This window comes from Rhipicephalus sanguineus, chromosome 3 (assembly GCF_013339695.2).
Source record: "Rhipicephalus sanguineus isolate Rsan-2018 chromosome 3, BIME_Rsan_1.4, whole genome shotgun sequence".
Classification (NCBI taxonomy): domain Eukaryota; kingdom Metazoa; phylum Arthropoda; class Arachnida; order Ixodida; family Ixodidae; genus Rhipicephalus; species Rhipicephalus sanguineus.
This window is the reverse complement of record NC_051178.1, coordinates 1852576-1879125: the sequence shown is the minus strand read 5'-3', so window position 1 is coordinate 1879125 and position 26550 is coordinate 1852576. Positions and strand designations below refer to the sequence as shown.

At 52.2% G+C, this 26550-nt stretch overlaps 1 long non-coding RNA gene and 1 other non-coding gene across 2 annotated transcripts in view; one reads left to right on the top strand and one right to left on the bottom strand.

Moving 5' to 3' along the window:
- LOC125757928 (uncharacterized) overlaps positions 1–26059 on the bottom strand; it is a 43026-nt gene extending 16967 nt beyond the window's left edge. Inside the window, exon 1 of the long non-coding RNA XR_007415564.1 lies at positions 25964–26059. This is a non-coding gene — a long non-coding RNA (uncharacterized LOC125757928). The remainder of the gene's footprint in view (positions 1–25963) is intronic.
- Positions 23382–25192, top strand: LOC119388476 (small subunit ribosomal RNA). Its single transcript, XR_005182757.1, has one exon. It is a non-coding gene; the product is annotated as a small subunit ribosomal RNA (ribosomal RNA).
- Positions 26060–26550: the final 491 nt, after the last annotated feature.

Below are 26550 nucleotides of genomic sequence, written 5' to 3'. Positions count from 1 at the left end.
AACATCTGGGCATGATAGGCTCTTGGTGCAAAAAATGGCAAATGGAGTTGAACCCAAGCAAAACAGTTTTTATGCCGATTACAAGAAAAACCAAGCCTCTCTTATTTCGTTACGTCATACATGACGAACCGCTCTGCCGTGTGTCAGAATATAAATACCTGGGTGTTTACGTCACAGATAGCTTGAACTGGAACCGCCATATCGACTATGTATGTGATAAGTCGCAAAAAAAGCTTTGGATGCTTCGTCGGAGGCTTGGTGACGCGACATCTGAAGTAAAACTTACAGCATATAAAACCACAGTACTTCCGTTGCTGGAATATGCGTGCCCGATATGGAAACCATATACGCAAAATAACATCGCTAAATGTGAACGAGTTCAAAATAGAGCCTTAAGATTTATTTTTAATTCCTACCGAAGAACGCAGTCCGTAACGAGCCTAAGAACAAAGGCTCATATTCTTACATTGTTCGAAAGAATGAACATCAACAGCATGAAATTCTTTTTTCAGATATTCCATGGCATTTACAAAACAGAGATAACAAAAGTTTTCACTCTCGACACGTCGCATTCACGAACAAAGCACACCAAACACATTAAACCGTTGAAGTATAACACAAAATCGTTCAAAAATTCTTTCATTGTATCCGCTGTTGACACAGGGAACAAGTTGCGAAATGATGTTGTACTGTGTAACAATGTTAAAGATTTCGAAGGTGCATTGTTGAATTAAATGCACTTTTTTTTCTTTTTTTTTCTTTCTTTTTTTTTGGATGCTGGTTTCAAATGTTGAACTGAGCTATGAACATGTACTCACCTGCTCACTTGTGTTCTGAATTTGCTGCAATGTGCGCATCGAATGTTGCTTTTTTTAACTTAATTTGTGTCAAGATGTGAGATTTTCTTTCATTTTTGTAATGACTTATGAAATTCGTGTACTTGTGCCCAATTGAGCAGCTCCTGTTTTGGCATGTATGCTAACAGTATCAATAAATAAAATAAAAAAAGGGCTTGGCAAAATCAGCGGGGAAAGAAGACCCTGTTGAACTTGACTCTAGTCTGACTCTGTGAAGAGACGTGAGAGGTGTAGCATAAGTTGGAGGTCACGGGATACGGCCTCGTTTCGGCGGGGTCCTCGTGGCCGCCAGTGAAATACCACTACTCTCATCGTTTCTTTACTTACTCGGTGGAGCGGGAAGCGGACCAATGACTTGTCCACGCTTCTAGCGCCAAGCGATGGGCCCCGGTCTCCCTTCAGGGTTGTGCCGGTCGGGCCTGCGCGACCTGTTCCGAGGACACTGTCAGGCGGGGAGTTTGAGTGCTCGCATAGTGACTGCTTGCATAGTGAGGGATCTCACAAAACTGAAATCCCGGATGTCGGTGTCCCGTTTCCACGTGCGCGGACACAGTGACATAGACGGCAACGACCTCGCAGACGCCGCTGCCGCGTCGGCGAGCAAGCTCTCCAACTTTTTTCCGTCAGAAGGAATGGCGCTGCGTGTTCCTTCTGGCGGGATATTTAAAAACAAACTTTTAAATACCGCTCCGGCTCATACCCATTGGCATTTTCCCTCTTCCGGCACATACGCGTTTGGTCTCCAAGTTACCCCTTTCTTCGCAGGCACATACTCATTACAGTCTTCTTAAAATTTCGAAATGACTTCAGCAATAGCCCTTAAATTTATCCAAACAAACCTCGACCATTCCGAATCTGCTACACAGGGACTAGTATACGTTATGGAGAGGCTTAACATTCACGTCGCGGTTGCCTGCGACCCTCATACGAGGCGTGGCGAGGTACATGGAATCCCAAACACGTATTTTAAGTTTGCGGCTCCCAGAGAACCGAAGATAATCGTCTTTGGGATCCCTTCTGGGTACGATTGGTTTCCTGTTCTCATTCACACTCACGTCATTGCGGTGAGGGTTACGTCACCGTCAGTTGACTTCTTACTTGTAGGGGTATATGCTACCCCTCACAATGACATCAACCCTTATTTGGGCCTAATTTCCAATTCCATAACAATTGCGCGAACAGAAAATATTATACTTGCTGGAGACTTTAACGCAAAGAGCACGCTTCGGGGGCGCCTTCCGCCTGATACGAGGGGCACTGCCCTTGTTCAGCTGCTTACTCAGCACTCACTATCGGTTTTGAATGACCCTTCGTCACTTCCTACCTTCGAGACTGAATATTCCGCCAGTTGGATAGACGTAGTAGCTGCAAGTAGTTCCATGATTGCGGACGGTTACAAGTGGGAGGTGCTAGATGGGTATATGCTCAGTGACCATAGATTGTTAACTTTCTCCTTTGCCGACAGGTCATCTGTTACGGTGCGAAAGCTTACCTTTCAGGGTAGAGCCAACGATTTGGCGGCTTTGAAGTCTTGTAACTGGTTTCAGCAAGTCGTAGGAGCAGATTTACAATCGGGTGCAGCCTTAGACGTTATTCTCACCAAATTCTATGAAATATATAACACTTTAGTTCGTGATAACCTGCGCAATGTTCGGTCGGGACCCCACCGTGCCAACACATGGTGGACGCGCGACCTCGAAGTGGAACGGAAAAAAGTTCGCAGTCTCCGTAGGGCATATCAGCGGGCGAGAGAGCCGGAGATGCGAGAGAATTTGAGACAACTGTTCTCGTCGGCTAGAACGACCTACCGAAATAATATTAGACTGGCCCAGGACGCCTCTTTAAAAAGATTCTGTACAAACTGCACCAAATTCTCTACGTTCGGTAAGGCTTACAAAATAGCTTTCAACAAGCTCAGATCGCCTGTTCAACTTCCTCCCATCAGAAAACAGGACGGTACACTTACCTCCAGCGTTTTGGAGTCCGCACAATTACTATTGTGTACGCAGGTCTCCAAAGGCAATTTCGCTAATGATGAGGACACGCATAAAAGAATGAGAAAAATAGCATCCGCCAATGCCGTGTCTCAACGGAAAGATCGCCCTTTTACTGTTCATGAGATTCGGCATGCTCTGTCACTTTGTAAACCGAACTCAGCTCCTGGACTTGACGGACTACCCTTATCAACAATAAAAGCTCTTTTTGAATTCCATCCTAATTTTTTCTTGTTCATTTTCAATTCGGCACTTCGATTGGGACATTTTACTTCTGTCTGGAAATCCGGCAAAATTATCTTCATTCCGAAACCAGGACGTAATCCTGAGGACACGTCGTCTTATAGACCAATAGTAATGAATTCGTTATTCGGCAAAATTTTAGAACGTTTGTTAAATTCTCGCCTTTATTTTTTTCTGCACAATAATAACCTTATACAAAACAACCAGTTCGGTTTTACAAGTGGCAAAAGTGCGGTAATGGCCCTCTATGCTTTAAAACAACAGCTACAGAGGTTCAAATCGTCCAAGATACCCGCTTTGCTTATATCTTTAGATTTCAAAGGCGCCTTCGATTCCGTGTGGCACCCTTTGGTTTTGGGTTTTCTTCAGCGTCACGGATGTCCACAGAATGTATTTTATCTACTCAAGTCCTTCCTCACGGAAAGGAAAGTGGTCTTTCAGTCAAACGTTTCACAGGTACACGAGACACCAACTTTGGGCAGCCCCCAGGGTTCGCCGATCAGCCCTCTTTTATGGAATCTTGTGATCAGTGGGCTCTTACAAACGCGGATGCCGAGTCAGGTGTCTATTCAGGCTTACGCAGATGACACGGTATTGCTCATCTCCGCACATACAAAGGCGCGTTTAGAAGAGCTCGCTGCTGATGCCTTAAGCAGAGTAGCGGTATGGGCTAGGGAGGCAAAGGTAGTCGTCAGCGTACAAAAATCAGAGTACTTAGTTTTTCCAAATGGACACCCTTTGTTCCGAACTGCATCGTTTAACGTCCCTATGGCAGATGGCCAGTTGCAGAGAAGGGACTCGCTACGAATTTTAGGCGTAATCTTCGATTCTAGATTAGGGTTTAAAGACAGAATGGAAATTTGTGATGAGGAAAGACACCTGCGTTACCGTTTGACAGATGTACCGCCCCAGTAAAATTCATTCCCATTGTTGCGATAAGAATAAAAGCAAAAATAAAAGCATGGGAAAAACCTGTACCTGCCGAAGCATACCAGGTATAAAGCCAATAAATATAAATGAAAAGGGGTTTTAATATAACCCGAAGCGCAAATTTAGTGGGAAAGCCAATTAGATAAAAGAAAATTATGGGCAACGGTGACGCGTGTGGGTCCTAAGAGCGTTGGGACGACGAGCACAGAAACCGGGCATTTTTTTATTGAATAATCAGTCGGAGACGATGGGGCAAAACGTGCCCAATGAGTGTGAGAGAAAAAAAAGAAAAAAAAGGAAATGATAAAAGACATCACAGGACATCACAGCAGCACATATATCGTCCATGCATCCGGGAGCAGTCAGTGGCTGGAGGCGTTGCGCACATCCACGAGAGGGGACGTGTTTCTTCGGCTTGAGACTAACGGTGAAGCCGTCAATGTCCTCGCAGTGGATGATCACCATGCGGGCATAGACGACCAGGAGGTCCGGAAGATGTCCGACGAAGGGTCCTTGAAGAAGGACGACCAGGTAACTGGCCGGAGAGAGACCGGCATGGCCAAACCGGATCGCTCACTTTAATGACAGAGCAGAGGTCTTGTGTGGCTATGCCCACCGGGACCCAAAGGCCCCACCGGACTGGCCCCTGGGTGAGCACCACCCCACAAGACCTTAGTGTGGTGTGGTGTCGTGTGATATGTCATACAGGCGGCGGCTGATCGCCCGACACATGAGGCATGCGATCGCTGTATGCACGAACGGCGCATATGAGGAGCGCCCGATTGCGTGGGCACGACAAGATGGCTGCGTACTGCGCTGCGCAGTACGCGTCTTGCGGTGAAATGCGCGAAGTGTACGGCGATGTAATCGTACACGCATGCAAGACGTGGGACATGTCGAGGCAGTAGCTCCCACAAGGACACCGAGGTTCCCGCATTAGGTTGAACCTGTAGAAGTAATGGGGATATCTCCCGTGCCCAGTAAGGAGTGTAACAAGGGAGGGCGGGGGTGGAAAATAGGCTGGCAAGTTGCATAGATCCGTTATCCAGCGGAAGAGCTCCATGCGAGTGTTTTCCTCGCGCCATCGGGTCGTCCAAAGGACCAGAAGTTCTCGGCGCAGCTGGTTCCTGACCGCCCTAAACGGGAGTGGCAACGATGCCTCAATACCTGTCCGCACCGCCCGCTCCGCTACACAGTCGGCCACCTCGTTCCCGAACACTCCCGCGTGACCGGGGACGTGAAACACGTAAACAGGGACGGAACGTGAAAGCGGACGCACGAGCGCACGGATGTCGAGAACGTGTGGCTCCGCATTGCGAGGCGAGGCGAGAGCCTGAAGTAGTGAGACAATCACTGTAAAACGCTACCGGCTCTGAGTAGCGAGCCGCGATCACGTGACGCAATGCCTCGCGGAACGCAACTACTTCGGCGGAATACGCGGAGGTCGCTCGAAGAAGGCGATAGCGACCGACGGCCAAGACGCGATCCGGCCGCGCAAAAACAACAAAAGCCGCTCCCGCCGAAGTAGAGGTGTACGAGCTGTCAGTATACACCTGTATTGCGCGCGTGCGTGAAGCCGCCTTAGCCTGTGCGCTGGAGAGACGGGCAAAAGGCACGGCAACGGGAACAGATGGGTGAAGTGGCACCCTGCCGTGAGGGTCCGCCACCCAATCGGGAGAGAACCGAAGCCCTCCGAACGCGATGTACTTTCGCAAAATAGTCTGAACTCGGCGTTAAGCCGCTCGAGTTCCAGGTCTATAAGCGGTGCGCGCATGAGGACCTGCAATGCGGCAGTGCTGGTTGTTCGGTAGGCGCGCGTCAAAGCTAACAGCACGATCCTTTGAATGCTAACGATGTGCGCGTACAGGCGGCAGTCAACGTGAGTCTCCCCCCACCACACCGGACTCCCGTAGGTGATGGCGGAAAGGAGGACTTAACGGTACAGGAGCACCTTGTGTACGGGACGAACGCCCGAACGTTGCAACCCGTGCTGCCAACGTAGCCACCTTGTTCTTAAGGTAGTCGGCGTGATGGAAGAAGGTTAATCGCCGATCGAAAATGACGCCAAGGATTCGCAACGAATCCTTGAACGTCAGTGAGGGCTCCGAAGGATCTAGACGAACCGTGGGGTGAACTCGCTCCATCCCACCAACACCGTGCGGAAAAAGCACGCAAAACGTCTTGTCACAATTGAGAGGGACCTTGACCCTGCGCGACCAAGCGATTACACGGCGTAGTACATCGGATGCCAAGTCGGCGAGGGCAGAGCGCGTGGGCGCCGGTGCGAAGATGATGGTATCATCCGCGTAGGCCTGAACAACGACACCCCGGGGCATGCGCAGTGATAGAAGGCTGTCGATAACGACGTTCCATAGCAACGGGGAAAGAGAGAGCCCTGCGGACTTCCCAACGTTGGATGTGCCTCGACACGTCCCGCATGCGACTGCACAAAAACGGAACGGTCGGAAAGGAACGTGCGCAGGAGGTGGTACAGGCCACTGGGTAGTCCGTGTTCCCTGAAATACCTGAGGACGAGCGGATGCCACACGCTGTCGAATGCGCCGTGGAAATCCAGAGACATTAATATTGACGGCATTCGTTGCACCTTAAGTCGCAGTAGAGGCTCCTTAAGGTCATGCAGCGCGAGAAGGGAACTGCGCCCTCGCGTGAAACCGTACTGTCTCGGGTGGACCAAGGCGTTTTTCACGATGTAATGTTGCAAGCGTCCATTGAGCAACCGCTCAAGCGTTTTTCCCAACACCGAGCTGACACAGATGGGCCTATAGGAGGACGTGCGCTCGGTGGGACGTCCCGGTTTATGGATAAATGTAACCCTTGCCGTGCGCCAACAGAGCGGAAAGTAGCCGAGTGCAAGGGACGCGTTAAACACCATCAAGAAGAAACTCGGATGATACTGGAACATCGCCTTCATGATGGTCGGAGAGATGTTATCCGGTCCCGGAGCCGACTTGTTTGGAGTACTGTGCAGTACATCTACTACCTCCGAAAACGTAAAGGGGACGTCCTGGTACCGCGACTCGTACGGAGCCGAAGCTAGCGCTCTCGTAATCAAGTGGATGTCGGCGTCTGTGGTGGGGTCATCTACCGCTATCTGCGTCCGCAGGAGCAGCGCGGCAGATTCCAAGTGTGTGGACGTGATGGTGCCGTCCAGACCCATCAAGGAAGGTAAGCAACGAAATTGCCTAAGCCTTCCGAACGCCTCTTTAAACGGTGTTGAAAAAAGGGATTCGCCCACGCAAAAGAGGGCATATCTGCGCAGGTGGACGTCGCGAGCCTCGCGAATGTGCTGCCGGTATGCCGAAAGTGCTGCAGTGTAAGCACTCCGGAAAATCGACCTCATCTGCGGATCACGCGCACGCTGAAAGCGAGCGCTTGGCGGTGACCGCCTTACGCTCAATGGTGAGCTCGGGCGTAAAGCAAGGTTTACTGGAAGGGCGCGTTCGCACCGGCCGGAGGTGTTTTTGGTACATATTGGTATAGAGCCTATTGAAGGCTAGCAAGACATAATCCAACGCTTCGGGCGAGGCAATGGCAGCACCGGACACGCGAGAGAACCACCGTTCTCTGCGCAGTGCATCGAGGGGCTCGTGAGGCGCGTACGTTGTTAAACGTTTCCCTGGTGTCGGATTGTCGCCCACGCGCACCTTAACTATGCGGTGTTTCGAGAAGGTGGTGTCATCGGTAACCATCCAGTTAAATCCCGAAGCGATGACGGGAGGTGTGGCGAACGTCAGGTCAATCCAGCTCGCTGAATACGACGTCCCAAACGTCGGAAGAGACTGATCGTCATTCAGCGTAACTAGATCGTGTGATAAGGCAAACTGCGCGACTTGAAGCCCGCGCTCGTCCGTGTCTGTTTGCCCCTACAAGCTGTGTTTTGCATTGAAGTCTCCGGCGACTATTATGTTGGGAGATCGAGCTCTCCTTAAAGTCTCTTGTAGGTCCTGGAGTATAGGGTCAAGCGATGCATGCGGCGGTGCATATACAGACACGAAGACGAAGGCAAACGATTCCGCCTCACAAACTACTGCTACAACGTTCGTTGTGATATGCAACGGGCAGATATCGTAGGGGGGATTGCGAGTTATAATGGCGGCTCCCGGGTCGTTCTCGACCGCATACACCAGATATCCTTGTGGGAAAGACGGACTCCTTCTTCACGGTCTATAGGGGTCGCTAATGGCCGCCATTTGTACATCACATTCCTCCATCGTGTGTGGCAAAATGGTAAACGCGCGTTTTGCGTGGTCGAGGTTTAGCTGTATGAAGTGGACGCGCAATGAACCCCGGTTATCCCCCCTGACGGTAGACGAATCTGGATTACGTCCCGCCATAATTCGTCCTTGCTCGCAGCCGCGCGACTCGGTCACGGAGCAGTGGACACAGCGGGGAACCGGTGGGATGACCTTCAGACTGGATGCCAGCGCGTCGAAATTCGGCGCAGCAGACCGATGGTTCGCCATGTCTAACTGTGCAAGTCGCGCCTACATGGCCCTCTGCACCACAGCGAGTGCAAACCGCACGCGCAGGCTCGTTGCGAACCGGGCACGAGCTCCTCCCGTGGCCATCGGTCGCGCAGAACGTGCATGTTGGGACGTGAAGGTCCTCGGTTACAGTAACCGAGGTCCATCCGACTGTTATGCGTTGGTGTCGCATAATGCGTGTAAACACGTCAGGGTCGACTTCTACACAAACGCTGAGGTACCGGAGCGCTCTTTAAACGATACCCTTACTTTACATTTAGCTGGATCGAGTTGCAGCTGTGGATTGTGGTCGGCGACGCAAGCTACGAATTCCTCGGCGGGAATGTCCGGGTCGACACCCGAAAAACGAACGTGAGTGTTTCGTTTTTCGGGGATTCTCATTGATAAAGCAGCGCAAGTGATCGCGTTGTCGGCGATGGCCTGTCGCATGTTTGTGAGTGTCGTGTGCGAGTGAGCAAAGAGAGTTAGGCCATACCTGGTCTGTCTCAGCGTCACGTCGCGGATCTCGTGGGCGGCTGGGTCGATGTTGGCCTTGAGGAGCCTGAGGGAGTCTCGGGCAGGTGTCGCAGAGGGAGCCAGAGGCGTGACAAAGGCCACGTGCTCGTGTAGAGCCGGGGCCTGTCCCGATGCGAGGCCGGTTGGTCCGGAAGGCGGTAGAGCAGCGGCACCCTCTTGGAGTGCCGCCGCGTAGGTCATGGCAGGTGGTAGAGACGCAGTGGACGGCGGGAGACCCGCGTGAGAACCCGCAGGAATGCCTGGTTGAGGTTGCGAAGAGGCCATGGCAGCAGGTGGGAGGGTGGCATCCGCCAGAGCCGCGGTCGTGGTCCTCGACTCCGCCAGGATTGCCCGTCGGTGGAACTCGGTCACCTCTCAGCGCGTCTCGACGAGCTGCCCCTGCAGCGCCATCACAGCACCTCTCTCCGAGGCAGGGTCAACTCGCAGGTCCGAACAGAGTTTAACCAACTCAAAGACGCGAGCCATGATGAAGTGACGTGCATTAACGGGGATGTGGTTCGCTGTTTCAAGACAATAACGTTACAGTTCGTCTTCTATCTGACACGCGCGCTCCTGTACACGCGTTCTGAGGTCCGATCTGAGTCCCGAAGGGACGGCAGTAGTCTGTGAAACTGACGAGACCGCGTCCTCATCGTCGGGTGGCGTAGCGGGCATGTGCCTGCTATTTGTTGACGCTACAGTGGGGTCAAGTCTAACGGTGAGGTTTAGTCCCTCCTGACTATTTTGATCCGCAGTTTCCTAAAGTAATGCATTGCCAGTCGGCGAAAACGCAGCGGAAGAGGCGCCGGAAACGTCGCCTAAGTCCGGGGAGCTCGACCCCGCAGGCAAAACTGCGTTAGTGGAGCTATGGGAGCTCATCGCTTCAGCGAGGCGGGCCCGCCATGGCAGCCTAACCGCTATCAAATGGCCAAAATTTAGAAATCTTGCGATTTCAATGCCGAAAAACGGCCTCAGGGTGTTCCCTGACGACTTAGGAAGGGACCGCTAACACAGGCGCCGAGCAAAATTGCCAAAATTCTAACCTTTCGGAAGACCGGAGCAGGAGCGGAAAAACCAGGCAGCCGCACAGTGTCACGAGCTTCCGAAAGGTTAGAATTTTGGCAATTTTCCTCGACACCTCTGATAACGGTCCCTTCCCAAGTCGTTAGGGAACACCCTGAGGTCGTTTTTTGGAGTTGAAATTGTACGATTTCTTATTTGTGACCATTAAAAAGCGGTTAGGCTTAGCCGCCATGCCGGGCCCGCCTCGCTGACGCGATGAGCGCCCATAGCTCGACCAATGCGGTCTCGCCCGCGGGGTCGAGTTCCCCCGACTTAGGCGATGTTTCCAGCGCCTCTTCCGCTGCGTTTTCGCCGACCGGCAACGCATTATTATCGGAAATCGCAGACCAAAACAGCGAGGAGGGATTAAACCTCACCGTAAGACCAGACCCCACTGTAGCATCAACAAATGGTAGGCACATACCCGCTACGCCACCAGACGATGAGGACGCAATCTCGTCCGTGTCCCAGACTACTGCCGTTCCTTCGGGCCTCAAGTCAGACCTCGGAACGCGTGTGCAGGAGCGCGCGTGCCAAATCGAGGACGTACTCTCCCGCTACTGGACAGATTCAGTTGGGCGTCCGCAACAACGTACGGACGCAGCCTGCCATAGGAAATGGCTGGCAGGCTGCGTCCGTACGTCGTTGCGGACGCCCAACTAAATCTGTCTATTGTCTCGAGACGGCGTACCGCATTCCCGTAAACGCACGCCACTTTATCATGGCTCGCGTTTTCGAACTCGTGAAACTATGTTCGGACCTGCGGGTTGACGCTGCCTCGGAGAGAGGTGCTGTGATGGCGCTGCAGGGGCAGCTCGTCGAGACGCGCCGAGAGGTGGCCGAGTTCCACCGACGAGCGATCCTGGCGGAGTCGAGGACCACGACCACGGCACTGGCGGATGCCGCCTTCCCACCTGCTGCCGGGCCCTCTTCTCAGCCGCAACACGGTCTTGCTGTGGGACCTCAAGCGGGACTCCTGCCGTCCACCGCGCCTACGCCTCCTGCCATGACCTACGCGGCGGCACTCCAAGTGGGTGCCGCCTCTGCCGCACCGCCTACCGGACCTCCCGGCCTCACGTCGGGACCAGGCCCGGTTCTTCACGAGCACGTCGCCTTCGTGACGCCCATCGCTCCGACTTCGACGCCTGCCCAGGACTCCCTGAGGCTTCTCAAGGCTAATATCGACCCGGCCGCCCACGACATCCGAGACGTCACGCTACGCCAAACGAGGTATGGCCTTACTGTGTTTGCACACTCGCGCGCTACACTCACCAACATGCGACAGGCCATCGCAGATGACACAATAACTTGCGCCGCCTTATCGATGAGGATCCCCGAGAAGCACAACCCCCACATGCGTTTTTCGGGCGTTGACCCCGACGTTTCCGCAGACGAGTTCGTAGCCCGCGTCGCCGACCGCAACCCGCATCTCCAACTCGATCCCGGGAAATGTAAAGTCAGTGCTTCGTTCAGTGAACGATCCGGCACTTCGGCGATAATTGTGGAGGTCGACCCTGACGCATTCACGCGCATCATGCGGCAGCAGTGCATCTCGGTGGGCTGGACTTCTGTTCGCGTAGCCGAAGACCTCCACGTTGCCACCTGCACGTTTTGTGCGACCTACGGTCACGGACGTAGTTCGTGTCCGGTGCGAAACGACCCTGCGCACGCAGTTTGTACGCGCTGCGCATCTGAGGGACATTTGGGCGCCAATTGTTCGGTAAGACTCGGTGATTCTTCGGTCACTTGTGCAGAGTGTAGACGTGCTGGCCTTGACGCAGAGGGTCACCCAACCGGTTCCCCTCATTGTCCCCTGCTACTCGACAGGGTAGCACGTCTGCGAGCCCGAACTAACTATGGCGTCGCGTAGTGGCAGTCCATCGGCCGTTAGGGGGGACAGCGGGGGTGCCATTTGTGTACGTTTTGTGCAATTGAACTTGGACCACGCAAAGCGGGCGTTTACAACGTTTTTTGACTCGATGGAGACGCGGGATGTATGCCTAGCGGCGGTTAGTGACCCTTATAGGCCTTCTAGAAGACTCCCCTCTCTGCCACACGGTTATCTGGCGTACGCAGTCGCAGAAGACCCTCAGGCCATCATCGTCACTCGCAACCCTCCATTCGATGTTTGCCCAGTCCACGTTTCTTCCAACGTCGTGGCCATCTTCTGCGAATCGGAGACTTTTAACTTCGTTTTCGTCTCGGCCTACGCTGCGCCTCATTCGTCGCTCGAGCCTATTTTAGATGAGTTGTCAGCGGTGCTCAGAACTCGTAACGCTGAACGACGCTACTTCCTTACCCACGTTCGAAACGCCTTCTTCAGCCAGCTGGATAGACGTCACTTTTGCCACGCCTCCAGTCATGTCTGCCGGCCATGAGTGGTTCGTCGGTGAAGACACCACTTTTTCCGAGCACCGCTTGGTCGAGGTCCGCGTGGGCGAAACTCCCACGCAGGAGAAGCGTTTAACATCTTACGCGCGTCTCCAGCTTTTTCACGCGTTGCGCCGTGAGGACGTTCTTTCGTGTGGCCGGCGCCTCCCTCGCGTCTTCCGATGCACTCGACCTCGTGTTGTCCGGATTCTACGCCCTATATACGCGGCTCTATACTCGTCACCTTCGACCGGTTCGGGCTCACCCGACCAGTAAGCCGTGGTTTACACCTGCGCTCGCAATCGAACGCGCGGCCGTGGCCGCTAAACGACGCCGTTTCCAACGTGCACGAGGCCCTCAGATGCGCGTCGTCTTTCGTCGACAGTACACTTCAGCTCTCGCTGCTTTCCGCCATAACATTCGCGAGGCGCGCGACGTACATGTGCGTGGTTACACACTTTCTTGCGTACGTGGTTCATTCTTTTCGGAACCCTTCAAGGAGGCTTTCGGAAGGTTGCGGCAGTTTCGCTGTCTGCCTTCGTTGATTGCTCCAGACGGCACACTGACGTCAACGCATCTTGAGTCGGCTTCTCTGCTGCTGCACACGCAGATAGCAGTTGATGATCCCATGACGGATGAGGCCATTCACGCGTCAACGCGAGCTCTCGTTGCTGAGCCTTACATTTCCCGGTATCAGGACGTTCCTTTTACCTATTCTGAGGTGGTGGACGTCCTTCGGAACACACCGAATAGGTCGGCGCCTGGCCCAGACCACATCTCCCCAGTCATAATGAAAGCGCTATTCAAATTCCATCCGTGCTTTTTCCTAATGGTTTTCAACGCCGCACTTCACCTCGGCTACTTTCCTCGCTGCTGGCGGACCGCAAGGGTGTCTTTTATACACAAACCCGGTCACCCTCCTGAGCGCACGTCATCGTATCGACCCATCTGCGTCAGCTCGGTCTTTGGCAAGACGCTAGAGCGCCTTCTCAACGGACGCCTTCAGCATTTTCTCCTAAAGCGTGACCTCATCCGCGCCAGTTTGGCTTCACCAAAGGGCGTAGCTCCCTTCTCGCGCTACACGAGTTGAAGACGCATTTTTTAAACCTGAAGGCGCAATGCATGCCAGCGGTGCTCATGTCACTGGATTTTCACGGGGCCTTTCACAGCGTTTGGCACCCGCTCATTTGACTTTTGGTAGAGTGCAAGTGATAACCTGTAAAATATGTTACCTTGTCAAATTTTGTACACATAGAGCATATAAGCCAGTACATCCGGCTTCTAAACTTAAAAACAAAATGATCAATTGATGTGAGGGTAACTTCAGAATCCCGCATATTTAGAAGGATTTCTGCAGCCCCGTATTCTGCAATGTGAATTCAACGTTCCTTGCATGCCGCTTCTTGTATGTTTGGGTAACTGGAAAACCCGCTCAAATAGATTTCTCACAGTCCCAGTGACTTTGAATGAACGCTGGTTTACTGTATCTTAATTTAACACTGAAGTGGGGCTTTGCCGCAGTGAGGATTTCTCCTGGAAAGGTGTATTCACGGTATAGCACACCTCCACTGCAGCGAAACCACCTTTACAGGGGGTTACATGCGGTTTATATGTCTATTCGTTCGTTTCGAACACTTCGAAATTTCCTAGAATTTAAATTACTTTCGAAGCGAATTGGACTACTCTAATGTTCGTTCGAATATTCGCACAAGCCTAATAATCGGACATTGAATGAGGAAAACCTATTTAGGATACGAATGCCTTTCTTTTTTTTTTGGCAACGCAGCGATCGAGTGTTTCTTGCTTCGGTAGTGTTAACGAATCTATGTCTGGCATTGTGTGCCGTAATGTGTGCGAGAGAAGAGGATATCATATGGTGGTTTGTACCTAAAGGCGAATGTTGCTTTTAGCCTTCTAGGTCTTTTTCTTTTTGAACAGATTCTAACATAGCCACGCGGTGGGGTGAACAAACAACCGACGCATGGTCTTGTACGCTGTCAATTTGCATTTCTTCTTTGTGGAGTTGCTGAAAGTGCATCGGAGATACGAATGTCTTCGAAGAGCCTTGTTGGAGATTGTTTCGACGCGCGTGTGCCATTTCAAATTTGTTTTCAGCGGTGTTTAACCAAGGTGTTTAAGGGCCACCTTCAGAAGTCGAGTTTTTTTCACGAGGTCGATGTCGAGCTTTCTTTCTTTCTTTTTTTTTCGGTGCACGCCTGAACATTGAGAAATGTGTAGCAACAAAAACCATCCTCCTATCGTCATTAGCTTTCGAGTTACAGCAAGTTTTCCATACCCCATGCTCGTATAGCGAAACCAAAACCACGTCGTGTTTTAAACGTAACTCTGCGTTTTTAATTGTTTTTGAATGCCTAAAAACGGCGCATCTCTTGCAAGCTCTGAAATCGTTGTTCGCGTTTTTCTCAGAATAACAATTTCCTCCAAGACGTGTGACGCCAAATTTCATTACTTTTTCCTCAGTGTGTACTTCGAACGGAAATTTTGTATAATGGTTTACGACACGTATATGCATGCAGTGAACTAGAATAAACGAAAGTGACGGAATAGTTTTAATTTCACGGCTATTTTTTTACGAACAGGTTCAGTGTAAATTGGCTCTTTTTGCGCCGTCTTTCTGTTTTTTTTTTTTTAAACATTACTTCTTCGATTCTTGCTGCATAATATTTATCCCAGTTCATTGCATAGCTGCAACCGTTAGTTACGCAAATGTCAAAGCTTTACTGACTTAGGCCACCCAACTGTCACTTATCAGGGCTGGCGTGACTGCCACTTTTAATGCAATTGTTGGCAAAGATACTGAACTACAAATGGCTGGGTAAGCTGAATAAGACATGCTTGTTTTGAACAAAAAGTCATTTCAACGCTGGCTGCTCCTGAAAAAAAAAGAATTTTTTTTTTTGAGTGGCCTACCACCTTGAACTGCGTGACACGAGCTAGAACGACACCACCTTTAGTATATATAAAAATTCAAAGGGGCCCTACAACACCTTTCTTAGTTATATTGGAATAGTCTCATTATTAGTGCAATACACAAAGGAGGTAATCGAGCGGAAATGGCCAACCACCCAGCTATGCGGCCAGTGTTTTCCAAAGCGTTCGAGGGAGTCATTAACTGGAATGTCCTTTTCTTTTGAACTGCAGACATCTGTCAAGAAAAAAAAGAAGACAAGAAAAAAAAATAAACAAAAAAACAAACACATAAAAAAACGTCCGAGTGGGAATCGAACCGAGGACTACGGCGTGGCAAGCAGGTGTTCTACCGCAGAGCCACGCCCTTGCTCACACGAACGTCGTGTAGTACAAGGAGCGTCGTTGACGCGTGATATTGTGAAGCATGTGAATCATCCGAGTGCCTCGTTTAAAGGCACGCCAACTACAAAGCGCGCAGGCACAACAGTTAGCAGTTAGCAGGCACAACAGTTAAAAAAAAGAACATATTGCTTTTTTTTTTTTGCGGCGAGAGCCCATGTTGGTGGATTAGCAGTCAGCCGCCGATGTCCGTATCAGCTATCGCGGACAAATCGACAGAAAAAAAAAAAAAAAGGTGCGCAAAAGGTTAGCCGCGATCGAGGGGGATTTGAACCCGGGACCGCGGCGTGGCAGCCCAGTATTCTACCACAGAGCCACGCAGGTCATGCGAGCCCGAGACGCATCTGGCAAAGATTCGCGTTAAGCGCCCGAGGTGATAGGTTGCGCAATTTCCGTCACGGGAATAACGAGAAGTTACGCTCCCCAAGACGGGTTTCGCGTCTAAATTGTAGTTTTGTGACGCGGAAAATGGAAAGCCGTGCAGCCGAAAGGCCTGTATATCTGAAATTTGCACGTAGCGCCGCCTATGGACAGCAAAAGAAACAACAAAGGCGCAGTCAATGGCCTTCGAGATGGCAGTATCAGCCGCGCACGCCCATCTTCGAGGGCACGTAACCGGAGGCCCTAGAGCGCAGTGCGTCAGTTCCGTCAGCGGTTGAACGGGAAATATTGCTTTTTCCTTTTTTCTTTTTTTTTGCGGCGAGAGCTGTCACGGGACCGCGACAGCGGAGCCCACGTTGGGGGATTAGCAGTCAGCCGCCGATATCCGTGTCAGCTATCGCGGACAAATCGGCAGAAAAAAAAAGAAAAGGTGCGCAAAAGGTTAGCCGCGATCGAGGGGGATTTGAACCCGGGACCGCGGCGTGGCAGCCCAGTATTCTACCACAGAGCCACGCAGGTCATGCGAGCCCGCGACGCATTTATTTATTTATTTATTTAATTTATTTACACATACTGCTACCTCGATAGAACGAGACATAGCAGGAGTGGGTTAGTTAGCAATAAACTAGGAGTGGGTTAGTTTTCAAATAAAACTACAAGCATACAAGACATTGAATCATACAAAGCAGAAGAGGGGACACGAGTTACAATGCGTGATACTCGACATACAAGGCATCTTTAAAGCATCACGAAATGTGGTTCGGCAATTCCTCAGCAAACTGTTCATTTGGCCTTTCCCGCAAGGAACCATCTAAGCTGTAACCATCTAGGCCTTTTTAAATCACAACAATGCCCTAACTTTGGTGCCCTTCTGACTGAGATAATGTTAAAGTTTATTGCCTAAGTGGAAGCTAATAGTGGGGAACATGCAGATAAAGTGGTCCACTGAAAATCCCCCTCAGACTCTATAAGTTAACGAAACTCGAACATAAGGAAGGGCTGAAATTAAATTTGTAAAAACATTTTGCCCTTAAAATTGATAATTGGCCTCAAGGCAGCCTTAGAAAGCCTTTGCTATTTACGCAATTTCAATTAAAACTCTCGATGTTCATAGAGTTTCGAAGAAAAAAACAAGATGAGTAGTAAATTCCACGTGCTAGATGGACGTACTGGTGGCGCCTGGCGCGAGCACTTTCAGCAAGGAGCGTTGCTCAGTGGTAGAACACCTGCTTGCCACGCAGACGGCCTCGGTTCGATTCTCACTCGGACCCTCAGATTTTTTATTTATTTATTTTACTAGCATCTTTATGGATAATTCACGGTGTCTTTTATTTCCGAAGTAGTTTCAAGAAATAGCGTGGCTACGTGGTGGAACACCCGCTTGCAACGCAGGCGGCCTGGGTTCGATTCTCACTCGAACCCTAAGACTTTTATTGTTTATTTTATTTGCGCCTTTCTCGATTTTTCGGTCACGGGCAAGATGACGATTTTTCGCTCACCAGCAACGACGCAGACGCCGGAACTTCTGACAAGCGAGCTCTTTAACACTGACGCGTTGAAAAGGGACGCCCCATTAGCATGATTTGATTGAACTAATTTATCATCGATATCTAGCGTCCCGTCCAATGCGCGAGCTTACTCAAAAGGCCGTTAAAACGTCACTCGAAAAATGCATTGCCAAAAACGAACCTGTGTTAATTTGAGCGAATAAACAACCTCCTAATAAGGATCCGGAATTTCACATTTGAAACGCTACTACGAGGAGCAGGTGAGCCTTTTAGCGGACGAATACATTAATTTTGAGAAATGTATAATGAGAGGATCAATTGGTGCGTGATGTTCACCTTAAAAATTTGAAATAAGCAATAAAAATAAAATACTGAAAATGAAATTATTAGAAATATTTCAACACAACTCACCTGGCAAATTTTGTTAACCAATGACAATTTCGTTATCAACATTTCGTAGGATACTACAATTAAAATATTTCCAAAATGACTCTCAAGTTTTTTTATTAAAACCCTTTTTTTTCCATTCGCACGTACATAACTGTGTATATAAAAATAATAAATATTCCCCCTAAAATTGATAAGGATTCTTCTTATTATTATTATTAATATTGAAACGATGGCAAATCAATCAACAAATTAAAAAGTTCACGATAAGAACGCCGCTAAGTAAACTAAGCGTTGGTTGAGGATATCTAATGCAAATAATTGATGAAAAAATAAGTAATTTACATCCAGACAGTATTGCGGTGTTGAGTATGCAAATTTTGGAGATGCGTAAAAATAAATCCCTTTCTGGAATTGAAAGACTAAGTCAAACTTAAATCCATATTTCATTAGGTGGTAGGCCACCTTCAAAAGACGAATTTTTCTCACGAGTTGGATTTTTAGTTTTTTTTTTGTTTTGTTTTTTGTGCCCGCCCAAACACTCGAAACTATGTTGCGGCAAAAATTATCCTCCTATCGGTCATGAGTTTGCAAGTTTCAGCAAGTTTTCCATACCCCATGCTCACATAGCGAAACCGAAAACACATTGTGCTTTTTTTTTCGGAAGTGTCGTTTCCTCTATATTAACGATATTCACAATACTTTATACATTTTACTTTGACTGTTACATAAGAGGATGTCATTGAATATAACTTTGTGTTCCGAATTGTTTTTAAATCTCTAAAAACGGCCACATGGGGCACGCACACCTCTCGCAAGCTCCGAGATCTTTCGTTGCGTTTTTCTCAAAATAAGAATTTGCTGCAAATCATGTGACGCTAATCTTTCATATCTTTTTTCTCTGTGTGCACTTCGAACTGAAATTTTGTATGATAGTTTACAACACGTATACCTGTGAGGTAAACTAGATCAACAGGAATTGATGGATTACTTTTGAATGCACAGCTGATTTCGCAAACAGGTTCAGTCTAAATTGGCTCCCTTTCCCCGTCTTTCTGCTTTTTTAACATTACTTCCTCAATATTTCCTGTATAATATTTATCCTAGTTCATTGCATAACTCCAACCTTCAGTAACGCAAATTCCAAAGCCTTACTGAAATAAGCCACACATTAGTCACTTATCGCGGCTGGCGTGACTACCACTTTTAACGCGATTTTTGACAAAAATCACCTCGCCCCCCCCCTTCCAAAAAAATATTATTATTTCGCACTATAAATGGCTGGGTAAGTTGAAAAAGACGTGTTTGTTTTGAGGAAAGAGTTCTTTCTACACTGACTGCTCCTAAAAAATTTTTTTTCACTGCCCTACCAGCTTAGGTAGCTTCAACTTACGGCAACTTACACAAATTACTTAAATTTCATTGCAATATCAAGACTATTCATTTTTCGGTATTATTTAAAAATACGCGTTATGAAGAATTGAATTTCTTTATAAGAGAATATTATTTATACTCTGCATTTATATACCCACGCTTAATTTACCTGGGGTACTTGAATTCTTCATTAGACATGGCTATGGATCAGGTTTAAGGTTGCTGGTGATAATAAGACCTCGTTATGGCACTGAAACAATATGCAGCGCAAATTTAGTCAAAATTTATTGAGTGCGAATATCGATATTTATTTGCGCCACATGTTCATTCCACTTAATGAGCCCTTATCATGTTACCCTTGCTCCTATAATGACGGTATTGCTCCATTTACCTAAAGGTTTATTCGCTAATGCCTAATTATACATCTTTCTCTTTGAGTGAATACAAGTTAGGATAATTAGTTCAAAGATTTCAAACTCATTACTTACAATCATAGCAATACAGATGAATCATGTTTTTAAGAACAAGACGTAATTTAAAAACAAGACGCGGAACGAGATCGAGCGTGCCGGTACGCGTGGGAGCCGCCTTCTTCGGCACGTTCCCCGGCGGCGGTCGCACGAGTACGGCAACCGCGTCGGCCGGGGCGACCGACCCACGGGGGTCTGGGCGCTTATCGCTGCTACTCTAAGGGGCATCGGCCGCCCCGGCACACGGCGCGCCACTCGCAAAGACAAAGTCCGAATCCCGTCAGCCGGGGCGACATTTCGAGCGCCGAAAAACGGGGAACCGCTGTTCGGATCCCTCTCATTTTCGGTGTGGGGACCGGTGGCGCACGCGCGACGAGATCGAGCGTGCCGTAGCGCGCGGGAGCCGCGTTCTAGGAGACGTTCCCCGGCGGCGGTCGCACCAGTACGGCAACCGCGTCGGCCGGGGCGACATTTCGAGCGCCGAAAAACGGGGAACCGCTGTTCGCATCGCTCCCATTTTCGGCGAGGATACCGGTGGCGCACGCCCGACGAGATCGAGCGTGCCGGAGCGCGCGGGAGCCGCGTTCTTCGAGACGTTCCCCGGCGGCGGTCGCACGAGTACGGCAACCGCGTCGGCCGGGGCGACATTTCGAGCGCCGATAAAAGGGGAACCGCTGTTCGCATCACTCCCATTTTCGGCGAGGATACCGGTGGCGCACGCCCGACGAGATCGAGCGTGCCGGAGCGCGCGGGAGCCGCGTTGTTGGAGACGTTCCCCGGCGGCGGTCGCACGAGTACGGCAACCGCGTCGGCCGGGGCGACCGACCCACGGGGGTCTGGGCGCTTATCGCTGCTACTCTAAGGGGCATCGGCCGCCCCGGCACACGGCGCGCCACTCGCAGAGACAAAGTCCGAATCCGCGTCTGCCGGGGCGGAGGCCCCCGGAGACTAAGTCCGAATCCCGTCAGCCGGGGCGCCATTTCGAGCGCCGAAAAACGCGGAACCGCTGTTCGCATCGCTCCCATTTTCGGCGAGGATACCGGTGGCGCACGCCCGACGAGATCGAGCGTGCCGGAGCACGCGGGAGCCGCGTTCTTCGAGACGTTCCCCGGCGGCGGTCGCACGAGTACGGCAACCGCGTCGGCCGGGGCGACCGACCCACGGGGGTCTGGGCGCTTATCGCTGCTACTCTAAGGGGCATCGGCCGCCCCGGCACACGGCGCGCCACTCGCAGAGACGAAGTCCGAAACCGCGTCTGCCGGGGCGGCGGCCCCCGGAGACTAAGTCCGAATCCCGTCAGCCGGGGCGACATTTCGAGCGCCGAAAAACGGGGAACCGCTGTTCGCATCGCTTCCATTTTCGGCGAGGCTACCGGTGGCGGACGCCCGACGAGATCGAGCGTGCCGGAGCGCGGGGGAGCCGCTTTATTCGACACGTTCCTCGGCGGCGGTCGCACGAGTACGGCAACCGCGTCAGCCGGGGCGACATTTCGAGCGCCGAAAAACGGGGAACCGCTGTTCGGATCGCTCTCATTTTCGGCGTGGGGACCGGTGGCGAACGCGCGACGAGATCGAGCGTGCCGGAGCGCGCGGGAGCCACGTTCTTCGAGACGTTCCCCGGCGGCGGTCGCACGAGTACAGCCACAACGGCGGACCCATGGCGGTCTGGGTGCTTATCGCTGCTATCTTAAGGGGGCACGTACGGCCCCGGCAGACGCGGATGAACTGCACGCTGCTCTTCATCGCGCGTCTTTTTCGCGCCCCTGACTCGACGAGGAACGTTGTCCAGTGCGTGCCGCTGCGACTTGAGCGCTGTTGCGCGATGGATGGTCCTTCTTAGCGTTGGGCACCGAGACAGACCCGAACCGCGTCAGCCGGGGCGACGCCGGCCGACGACGTGGGCGACAAGTCAGGCACGCTTTCGCACGACATCCCCGGGGAAAATTTCACGAGTACGGGGCCGTTGTTTACGACTTGGGCATGGTGCTGCCGATGTAGAGATGCGCCGATTCGTCGCCGGCTCGAGGTGCCGCACGTTTTCGCACCACATCGCCGGTGAAAATTTCACGAGTACGGGCCCGTTCTTTACGACTTCGGCATTGTGCTGCCGACGTAGAGATGCGCCGATCGTCGCCGGGGTTCAGACATCGCCGGTGAAAATTTCACGAGTACGGGCCCGTTCTTTACGACTTCGGCATTGTGCTGCCGACGTAGAGTTGAGCCGATTCGCGGCCGGCTCAAGGTGCCGCACGTTTTGGCACGACGTCCCCGGTGAAAATTTCACGAGTACGGGGCCGTTGTTTACGGCTTCGGCATGGTGCTGCCGACGTAGAGTTGAGCCGATTCGTGGCCGGCTCAAGGAGGCGCACGTTTTCGCACCACATCGCCGGTGAAAATTTCACGAGTACGGGGCCGTTGTTTACGACTTCGGCGTCGTGCTGCCGACGTAGAGTTGAGGCGATTCGCGGCCGGCTCGAGGTGCCGCACGTTTTCGCACCACATCGCCGGTGAAAATTTCACGAGTACGGGGCCGTTGTTTACGACTTCGGCGTCGTGCTGCCGACGTAGAGTTGAGGCGATTCGTGGCCGACTCGAGGTGGCGCACGTTTTCGCACCACATCGCCGGTGAAAATTTCACGAGTACGGGGCCGTTGTTTACGACTTCGGCGTCGTGCTGCCGACGTAGAGTTGAGCCGATTCGTGGCCGGCTCGAGGTGCCGCACGTTTTCGCACCACATCGCCGGTGAAAATTTCACGAGTACGGGCCCGTTTTTTACGACTTCGGCATCGTGCTGCCGACGTAGACTTCGTGGTCGGCTCAAGGTGCCGCACGTTTTCGACCGCATCGTCGGTAAAAAATTTACGAGTACGGGCAAAATGCGACCCATGGAGGTCTGGGTACTTATCGCTGCTATTATGTGGGGGTCCCAGAGAGCAGCTGCGCGAAAGCGACCGTGGTGTCTGATATGCGGCGGGCTTCGGCTTCGTCAAGCGTGTCCCACGTATTGCTCGAACGGGTACTCACGGCGCTCGTCTGCAGCCTCATCCGCTTGATGCGTTAGGGGCTGGTTGTCGGACGGAGCTGTTTCCACATATCGAGGTGTGTTCCGTATCGTCCTCGGGCGATTCAAATGCGAAAGCGCCGAAGACGCGGGCGTGACCCGTCATCTGGCGGCTTTGCCGTCTCGGCTACGTTGCTAGTGCCGACCGGTCCGACGGTGCCGCGGGCTTGGGCAACCCGCGTGGCGTGACCGAGTCGATGCAACGAATACGCGAGCATGAACGCGCTTCTTGCCGCGCGGCCACATTCTACCCTGCGGGGAGGAGGCTGCTGCGAGCTCGAACGCCGTCATCTCGGAGTGCAAAGTGCTACCCTTTGCGAAAACGAGCGTGTTGGGGCGCCTGAAGGTGGCCTCCGCAACGCAAAGGCTGCGTCCGGCCCGCCACCGGCGAGGACGGACGCGCAGTCGAACGATTACCTGGTTGATCCTGCCAGTAATCATATGCTTGTCTCAAAGATTAAGCCATGCATGTCTAAGTACATGCCGAAATAAGGCGAAACCGCGAATGGCTCATTAAATCAGTTATGGTTCCTTAGATCGTTTCTTCCTACTTGGATAACTGTGGCAATTCTAGAGCTAATACATGCAGTGAGCCTGGAGCCCTTTGGGTAACGGGTGCTTTTATTAGACCAAGATCGGTCGGGTTTCGGCCCGTATTGTGTGGTGACTCTGGATAACTTTGTGCTGATCGCATGGACACGAGCCGGCGACGTTTCTTTCAAGTGTCTGCCTTATCAACTTTCGATGGTAGGTTACTTGCTTACCATGGTTGTTACGGGTAACGGAGAATCAGGGTTCGATTCCGGAGAGGGAGCCTGAGAAACGGCTACCACATCCAAGGAAGGCAGCAGGCGCGTAAATTACCCACTCCCGGCACGGGGAGGTAGTGACGAAAAATAACAATACGGGACTCTTTTGAGGCCCCGTAATTGAAATGAGTACACTCTAAATCCTTTAACGAGGATCAATTGGAGGGCAAGTCTGGAGCCAGTCCCGGTAATTCCAGCTCCAATAGCGTATACTAAAGCTGCTGCGGTTAAAAAGCTCGTAGTTGGATCTCAGTTCCAGACGAGTAGTGCATCTACCCGATGCGACGGCTCGGACTGAACATCATACCGGTTCTTTCTTGGTGCACTTCATTGTGTGCCTCGAGATGGCCGGTGCTTTTACTTTGAAAAAATTAGAGTGCTCAATGCAGGCGAGTCGCCTGAATAAACTTGCATGGAATAATAGAACAAGACCTCGTTTCTGTTCTGTTGGTTTTTGGAATACGAGGTAATGATTAAGAGGGACGGACGGGGGCATTCGTATTGCGGCGCTAGAGGTGAAATTCTTGGACCGTCGCAAGACGAACTACTGCGAAAGCATTTGCCAAGAATGTTTTCATTGATCAAGAACGAAAGTCAGAGGTTCGAAGGCGATCAGATACCGCCCTAGTTCTGACCATAAACGATGCCAACCAGCGATCCGCCTGAGTTACTCAAATGACTCGGCGGGCAGCTTCCGGGAAACCAAAGTATTTGGGTTCCGGGGGAAGTATGGTTGCAAAGCTGAAACTTAAAGGAATTGACGGAAGGGCACCACCAGGAGTGGAGCCTGCGGCTTAATTTGACTCAACACGGGAAAACTTACCCGGCCCGGACACTGGGAGGATTGACAGATTGAGAGCTCTTTCTTGATTCGGTGGATGGTGGTGCATGGCCGTTCTTAGTTGGTGGAGCGATTTGTCTGGTTAATTCCGATAACGAACGAGACTCTAGCCTATTAAATAGGTGCGGGGTTCCCAGCACCTTACAACCTTCTTAGAGGGACAAGCGGCTCCTAGCCGCACGAAACAGAGCAATAACAGGTCTGTGATGCCCTTAGATGTCCGGGGCCGCACGCGCGCTACACTGAAGGAAGCAGCGTGTCTTTATCCCTGTCTGAAAAGACTGGGTAACCCGTGGAACTTCTTTCGTGATTGGGATAGGGGCTTGCAATTGTTCCCCTTGAACGAGGAATTCCCAGTAAGCGCGAGTCATAAGCTCGCGTTGATTACGTCCCTGCCCTTTGTACACACCGCCCGTCGCTACTACCGATTGAATGATTTAGTGAGGTCTTCGGACCGATGTCCGGCGCGGCCTTTCGGTTGCGCCGGTCTGTTGGAAAGATGACCAAATTGATCATTTAGAGGAAGTAAAAGTCGTAACAAGGTTTCCGTAGGTGAACCTGCGGAAGGATCATTACCGGATCGTGAAGGGTGAGCGCCGCAGTTGCGTCTGCGCCCGACACTTTCTGCCGCCGCCCCCGTTTGTACGCGGGGGTGGCTTTTCCCCACGGGGCTGCCTGAATGTGGAGCGGCACCCCGTGACAAATTGTTGCGCCCAGCGGACGCCAACACCGCGACCTTGGACGGTCGGCCAGGTGGCGAAAGCGGGTATAAACGGCGTAACGCACATCTGGGTCGGCTTTCGACCCGCCACTGCACCGTGGCTCGAAGCGCTCGGACGTGCCTCTCCGGCCGTTGCGGGACCGCCAAGTACGGGAGGAAAGGCGGAGCGCGAACGGTCGGTCACGTCGGTCGAAGGCGAAGCCGCGCGTTGCCGAAAGGGAAGCGCGGCCGAGTGCCCTCCCGTCTGTTCGAGCGCGCAAGAACGAGGCCCGACAATTGCGCGACGCCGCCAAGTACGAGAGGACCGGCGAACGCGTCGGCGGTCGGTCATGGAACTTGGCGATGCGATGGCTCGGCCGCACAGCGGCCCAGAAATCCCGCCCTCCACGGCAAATGCCACCGCGCTCTTGGGAGAGCCGGAGGCTACCGGCCGGTTCTTGCAGGCGAGGCGAGGTATACGGCGCCGGTTCGCGGTAATGCGCGGCCGGTCAAGGCACGGCGATGTGACGGTGCGGCTGCGTAGTACTCTGAAGGGGAATCGTACGCTCCGCCGTCCCACCCTCCGGGCCGTGTTGTGTGCAACCGATAGGATGTAGCAGCGCCGGCCGGGTCTCGACCACGCCACCTCGACTCGGTGCGAGATCGCGGATAGAGGCGCCGACGTTGGCAGGCTTTTCGCCCGCCGCCGAGGGAAAGGCGGCGCTTGCTGCGCAGTACCGAGAAGGGAACCGCGGCTTTGCCACGTCGCGCTCGCCGCGATTAGCGGGTCAGCGCGCTTTGGGAAGGTGCCGCGCCACTGGTCGAAAGAGGACGGACGAGGGACTTGGACGTCCCTTACTTCCGCCTCGAGTAGACTTGGTCGCGGCTCCGGCGCCGAAAGTGGTCCTTGGCACTGGCCTGGTGGATTTTGGAGTGCCGCGCGAGTACGGCGCGCCGGGCTCCACCCGTTGGCTGAAGTAGGCAGCCGGATCGGCATTTGGTGTGAGTTGAGCAAACTGTGGAAGCGAAAGTGCGTGCGAGAAACACCATCTCGAAATATGGGTGGCACGCGACTGGGTCCCGGGAAGCGGTGGGTGGAAAGGGACCCGCCCGAAGGGCAAGAAAGTCGCGAAACGAGACGGCAGACTCGTGTCGATGGGGCCGAACACTCCGCTCCTCCAGGGAGCAAGACGGAGGCGGCCCACCCGAGGCAGTGTAGCCGCCGAGACCCGC